This window comes from Myxine glutinosa, chromosome 10 (assembly GCF_964187855.1).
Source record: "Myxine glutinosa chromosome 10, kmMyxGlut1.1, whole genome shotgun sequence".
NCBI classification, from domain to species: Eukaryota; Metazoa; Chordata; class Myxini; order Myxiniformes; family Myxinidae; genus Myxine; species Myxine glutinosa.
The window spans coordinates 43,288,244-43,295,172 of record NC_136270.1 but is presented as its reverse complement, the minus strand read 5'-3'; the positions used below and the strand labels follow the sequence as shown (position 1 = coordinate 43,295,172).

Genomic DNA, 6,929 nt, shown 5'->3' with positions numbered 1-6,929 from the left:
ACATAAATGGCAGGAAGAAGACTACAAGAGAATTATAATTTTTGTATTCAAGGATACCTACAAGAAAAGGGTGCTCGGTATTACATACCTTATGATTTGGAGCATATACATGGGAATTTTGTCATTAAAAACTGGCCTTATACTGATATTGTTAAACCCACAAATAGAGACTTGTTTAAAATATTAAATAAAAATGAACTTCTCAAAGTTATGAAATATAAAACTCTTTTAGAAATCGTCAACAAATCTTATTGGTATCCTATTATGAGAAAAATAATTATAGATACAAGAATATCTCAAAATCCAGATGAGTATATGTATAATATTCTTTGGGGTTCAAACTCAAGGGTAGCCAGGGATGAAGAAGGAGTTGAAGAAGAGAAGGAGGAAAGAGAGAAAAGAGAGAAGGAGGAGAGGGAACAAAGAGAGAGGGAGGAGAGGGACATGGAAATCAGAGCGATTCAAAAAAGAGTGGATGTATTACAGCAAGAAGATCAATCTCAACTCACCGAAGAGGAAAATAAAGAAAGAATGAATGCTGTGAAAATATTGATATCAAAAATTGCTAAGATAAATGAGGAAGGAGTTAAAGAAGAGAAGGAGGAAAGAGAGAAAAAGGAGAAGGAGGAAAGGGAGAAAAAGGAGGAGGAGAGGGAGAAAAAGGAGAAGGAGGAGAGGGAGGAAAGGGAGCAAAGAGAGAGGGAGGAAAAATATAAAAAGATGGAAATCAGTGAGATTCGTAAAAGATTGAGTGTATTACAGCAAATAAATCAATCTCAACGCACCGAAGAGGAAATTAAAGAATTAACAACTCTTATGAAGATAATGGTTTCAAAAATAACAACGTCAATGTCTTCAATTTCAGGGAGGAGATTTAAACGAGAAAGTGGTGAAGAAGAAGAAGAAGAAGGAAAAGATTATGTGATTGATGATGTTGGTGTCATTGACTTTAGTTAGTTTTTATTTGTAAATAAATGGAGGAGAGAGTGAAGGCATTCCTTAGGATTCTTTATGTTTTAAAAAGAAAGATTGAAATGTATATGTTGAAAACCAAAAAGGTTTTGATACTCTGTCGGAATTTTTCTGATAAATAAATATGAGTTCTTGTCTCAAATGTAAAAAGAAAACTAAATCTAAAAATATCTCTTATGTTAAAGCTAAAAATAATAGAGTTTATCAAAAAGGAATATGTCAAGTGTGTGGCTCTAAAAAGTGCCAATTCATCTCTCCTAAAAGAGGAGGAGACATACAAAAGTTTCTGTCAGGAAGTAAATTTACAACAACTGGAATTCCAGGGGAATTACACCTTCCAGGGTATTCTTTCTGTGGTCCAGGAACAAACTTGGATAAAAGATTAGATGAGGCTGACAATCCTAAACCTTGGTCTAAACCTACAAATAGGGTTGACGAAGTGTGTATGAAGCATGATATTGCTTATGGGAAAACCACTACGTTGACTGAAAAACATAAAGCCGACAGCGAAATGTTGTATAATTTGTCTTTGATACAAAATCCAACGTTGAGAGAGAAAGTTGATAGGTTTATTGTGAGAAATTTGATAAATGCTAAATTGAAACTTGGTCTTGGTTATTCCTCAAAAAACTATTAGGCTCTAATGATGTCATCAAGACTGAGGAGCTTTTGGCTGAAGAATTACACAAACCTATAATCACAAAGTTTAAAAGAAGGAAGGTTTATTCTAAATACACCGACTACATATGGTCCGCTGATTTAATTGAATTGAATAATGACAGGGGATACAGGTATGCTTTAACCGTTATTGATTTGAGGAGTAGATTTGCCTGGGTTGTCCCTTTAAAAAATAAAAGGGGTGATACTTTAATGTTAGCCTTTAAGCTAATATTTGATCGGGATAAAAGGAAACCAAAGAAGTTATGGACTGATGAGGGAACAGAGTTCTATAACAAAATATTCATGAAATTTCTTAAGGGGAAGGGTATTAAATTATAGAGCACCTTTAATGAAGGAAAGGCAGTTGTTATTGAGCGTTTTAATCGTACTTTGAAAGAGAAATTATATAAAAAATTCACACAACTCGGTTCTCAAAAATGGGTGTATTTAATTCAGGATATTGTAGATGATTACAACAATACAGTTCATTCATCAACAAAATCAAAACCATCAGAAACATTTACAAAATTAGAATATGAAAAGGAGATTAATTTGAGAAAGCCCAAGTTCAAAGTTGGTGATATTGTAAGGATATACAAATGGAAAAGCCATTTTGAGAAAGGTTATACACAAAAATGGACTAATGAATTATTTATAATCGTTGATGTAATGGCTACAAACCCTTGGACTTACAAATTAAATGATATAAATCGAGAAAAAATCTTGGGTTCATTTTACTCGCAAGAATTACAAAAAACAAAGCTAATAATTCATTAAACAACATTTCTATTCACCCCACCCAGATTAGCTAATTTAATTCGTGGTAATAAAAAAAAAAAAATTAAACAAATAAAAAATCATAAGCCACGCCCACACCGACCCCGCCCACACAGACCCCGCCCACACAGACCCCGCCCACACAGACTCCGCCCACACCCATCACCCCCCACCCCCCGTGCGTTCCCCCACCCTTGATCCCCCCTCATCCCACCCCCACCTTCCCCACACACACAAGGGGAGGGGAGGGGTGGGATGAGGGGGGATCAAGGGTGGGGGAACGCACCCTCCCTTCCTTCTAACCTTTATTCTTTTCTTGTAATTAATAATTAAATAATTCTGGACAAAGCATATATATATAAATAATATTTTAAACAAAATCTTTATATTTTTAAGACATTTTTCTTGAGGTATTACACATTTAACTTCTTCCCAGCACAAATCATCAATCTCTTCCCAACATAAGTCAAAGGTAGTTTCAACAGCAGCAGATATCTTCAGGTTTGGAATCTCTTTCTGTCAAAGGCAAGAGGGGTAAAACAAGGAGAGAAATAAATGAATGATATACCCTGAATCACCTCCCACAATGCGCAGGGATATGGTGTACCTATTCGAAACGGTGTACCCACACATTGACACACACATGGCCAAAATACAATATATACACACATGCTTACCTCCAAAAAATCAAGCTTAGCGTTCAGATCGTTGAGATGAAAATTAAGGATATCACAGGATGACAGGAAATAACCATTCCTATGGAGTCCAAAATCGTCCCACTCCAAGCTTTGGTCTTCAAGGCTGCAAACAAAATAAGGAGAAATTACTATGCTGAAGTAAGCTTGACAAAACATCACACACACGCACACACACACATACACACACATACACATTCACACATACACACACACACACACATACATACACACACACACATACACACATACACATACACACACACACATTCACAGATACATACACACACACACATACACACACACACACACACATTCATAGATACATACACACAAGAACACATACATACACATACACACACATTCACAGATACATACACACACACACATACACACACACACACACACACACACACATTCATAGATACATACACACAAGAACACACACATACACATACACACACACATTCACAGATACATACACACACACACATACACACACGAACACACACACAAACACATACACACACGAACACACACACACACACACTAAGGCAGCGTCGTTTAACACAAATGTATTATATTTCGTATCTTACCTTGCATATGAATCTTCCAAGAACGGTGAAACAGGCAAATGGTTTAAATGCTCATTCGCCTCGTTGTAAATCTCTTTCGGAAAAACTTCATTTTCTGCCAAGACCAGGTCATTTTCAAAACCTGAATTGCTGTAATAAAAATATATATATCATGTCATATAAATTTAAATTAATCACATACAAAGCTCTCACCAACAGTTCAATTCTGAATGAAACTTACCCTTGTGAGTATTCTTCATCACTGGAATAAGACAAGTTGTCGTTCATCTTCGTCGATTCACAATGTTTAAAATTGAACTGAATACGGCTTTTTATAATGTAAAATGTATTCAGGGAAGAGAACTGGCTGACAGCATTTCGAGGAATCTCAAGGCGTGTGTGAAAACAGGAAACGAAACAATGAAAACTTTCTGGGAAGTTATCCAAGTCAGTGAAACAACGTCATTTCTCAAAAGCGAAGAATTAATTTAAAAATGGTTTGAGTATGGTGATGGAAGTTGGAGGAGAATTAAATTATTTCCCACACATAAACAAATTAATATTTGTAGGGTCGTTGTGTGAGTGGGCCAAAGATGATTCACCAGATGATATTAAGAGTAAAAGGTTAAAAGGTCCATAAGGTCAGAAGGATCACAGGTTCACACAGAAGGACCATTGTTTAAGTGGACTAATGAATAAGGACAACATGTCAAAAGGTTAGAAGGTTCGTAAAGAACAGGGTGAGAGAAATAGAGGTGTTTAGGGGCAATGAGGGAGGGGAAAAATTAACATGTAAGTCAATGGGAAAATGAGAGTGTCCCAGAAGCAACATATATACACTACTAGCCTGTGCTACTTACGCACCTGAACAGCGTCCTTACTTTGTCTGGGTGGGAATGGATGACCATGGTATGAGAAACGTGACATAGACGTGATGATCCACTAACACGCTCGTTTATCTCTGATTTTACAAGTTGTGCAAGGAGCCACATGTTTGTTGACTCAGGCAAGAGAAAAGGCACGTATCTTTAGCCTAACTGGTCTAAACGTATCTTTGGCCTAACTGGTCTATATATTAGGGTGTTTTGATATGGACGCCTAGCAGGGCTAAAACAAGACCTGTCAAAGGGCGGAGGCGCTCCCTGTGAGCCAACGGCCATCCATATCTGGTGCCCAACTGTCTGTGGACGTCCTCCTGGAGTCGGGTTAGGCCAAAAAAAAAAAAAACATGTTTAGCGTCTTGCCTTTTTGAAAAAAAGGAGGAGGCACCTTTTTTTTTTTTCCCCCTTTTTCAAAATGGCCGCCAGGCTCATTTTTCCCAAGATGGTCGCCTGCGTTTTTGTTTCTTTAGATTTGAAATACATGTAGAATGTTTGGGTCTTGACGATCTGTGTTGACAAAATACAACATGTACTGAGTAACATATTAATAAAAGACTAGTAAAAGAGACCATTTCGAAATCAGAGCATGTAGAAACTACAGCACGCTGGCAGGCTAGCGCTAACATTCTATAGCACGCTCACACGTCTTGCTAATCTACAACAACCAGCCGCATATTACTGCCGGACCTGTATGTACGTGTATCACAGATGGGATTATTTTGTGTGAGCGGCCATGAAACAATTATGATGGAGCCTATCAAATCGAGAGAGTGAGAAAATTGATTGCTCGCGATCAGTCGAACGATGTTTAAGGAAGAAAAAAAAAAAAAAAGGAGGCGGCCTCTAAAAAGGAAGCGGGCGGGGACGCTAAACTTGAATATTTTTTTGTTTGGCCTTACCTCTTTCCTGGAGGTTGGTGGCAGGATTTGCACTCCAGCCACCATAAAAAAAATTCATTCTACAACACGCACAAAAAGCACAACTAAAAAAAACCCATCCCGTGGGAGTACCACCTGTGCAACTGCCCTTCGCAGGGCAGCTCACCGGATGACGGGATTGGGGCAAAGCCTTCAGGACCCCCATTCTTTGATAATAACAGGAAAAGCACGGGGTAACTTTCCTGGGTTGGGTTATGGAGGTGTGTGTCGAGGTGGTACTGAGGTGTCATCCACCAGACGACGGTCTCCTTGGGTTAACCTGAGGCGGTCCCTTCGGTTGGGTGCCTGGAACGTTCTCACTATAAGAGAGGGTGATCACCTGTCTTTGTTATCATCTGAGCTCCAGCATTTGAACATTAGTGTTGCAGCACCCTCTGAGGTTCGGAGGCCAGATCGTGGTGAGATCATGGTGGGTGGTTACACCTACGACTGGTCTGGTCACTGACGGTTACCATGCCTAAGGAGTTTCTATAGCTGTATCCAATAAGCTGACTTCCATGCTCGTCGAGGTAACACCGGTCAACGAGCGTATTATGAGACTGAGGATTCGTCACTCCTTGGCTGTTGTTTCCCTGGTCTCTGTATATGCTCCGACTGAGGAAAGTGATCTCACTGTGAAGGAGGCATTCTACAACATGCTCAAGTCTGTGGTTGATCTGTGCCCCAGGATACTCTTCTAGTCTTGGGGGATTTCAATGCATCAACTGGCACTGATAGAGATGGTTATGAGGCATGTGTTGGCCCCCATGGAACCGGGACTGTGAACCAGAATAGCACCAAGTTCCTCAGCTTTGCAAGAAGTCATGGACTTAGGGTGGCTGGCTCATGGTTTCAGCACCCACAGCTTCATCGCTGGACTTGGTATTCCAATGCTGGTTGTGTGGTGAAGGAGATTGACCATGAGCTCATTGATGGCCGATGGTGGATGCTCCAGAACTGCAGGGTCTACCGGAATGCTCAGTTCCTCAACACTGACCACAGGCTTGTTGTAGCAACTCTGAAGTTGCAGCTCAAATCCAATAGAATGATATCATCCCAGCCTAGGCTGGATGTGGGCAGGTTCAAGGAGGAGAGGGTAGCTGAGGAGTTTGCGAGCAGATTGAGTGGGGTTATGGGGGAGGGGTTGGGGGTCTGCATGCTTTGGGGGATCCTGAGGAGTTGTGGAGTGCCTTCAAGACCACCATCGTTGATGTTGCCGGTGGCTGTCTTGGAACCCACCGTGAGGCGAAGAAGAACTTTGTCTCTGAGGGGACGCTCGATACCATCGACCGGAGTCACAGGGCGAGGCTTGATGACAGAGCTGAACTGTTCCGGGAGCTGAGGCGAAAAACTGTACGTTCGCTGAGGGCGGACAAGGAGGCATATGTGCGAGAAATCTGTAAGAGGGTAGAGCATCACTTGTGGACATGCGATTCTCGTCCTGCTTACAGA

General features: G+C 40.3%; 1 long non-coding RNA gene across 1 annotated transcript; it reads right to left on the bottom strand.

The window, feature by feature from the left end:
* Positions 1-2,701: 2,701 nt before the first annotated feature.
* Positions 2,702-4,878, bottom strand: LOC137424055 (uncharacterized). The gene is made up of 4 exons (XR_013624718.1): positions 3,921-4,878; positions 3,701-3,829; positions 3,087-3,210; positions 2,702-2,925 (listed from the first exon to the last, which is right to left on the bottom strand). It is a non-coding gene; the product is annotated as an uncharacterized LOC137424055 (long non-coding RNA).
* Between the last annotated feature and the right edge of the window lie 2,051 nt (positions 4,879-6,929).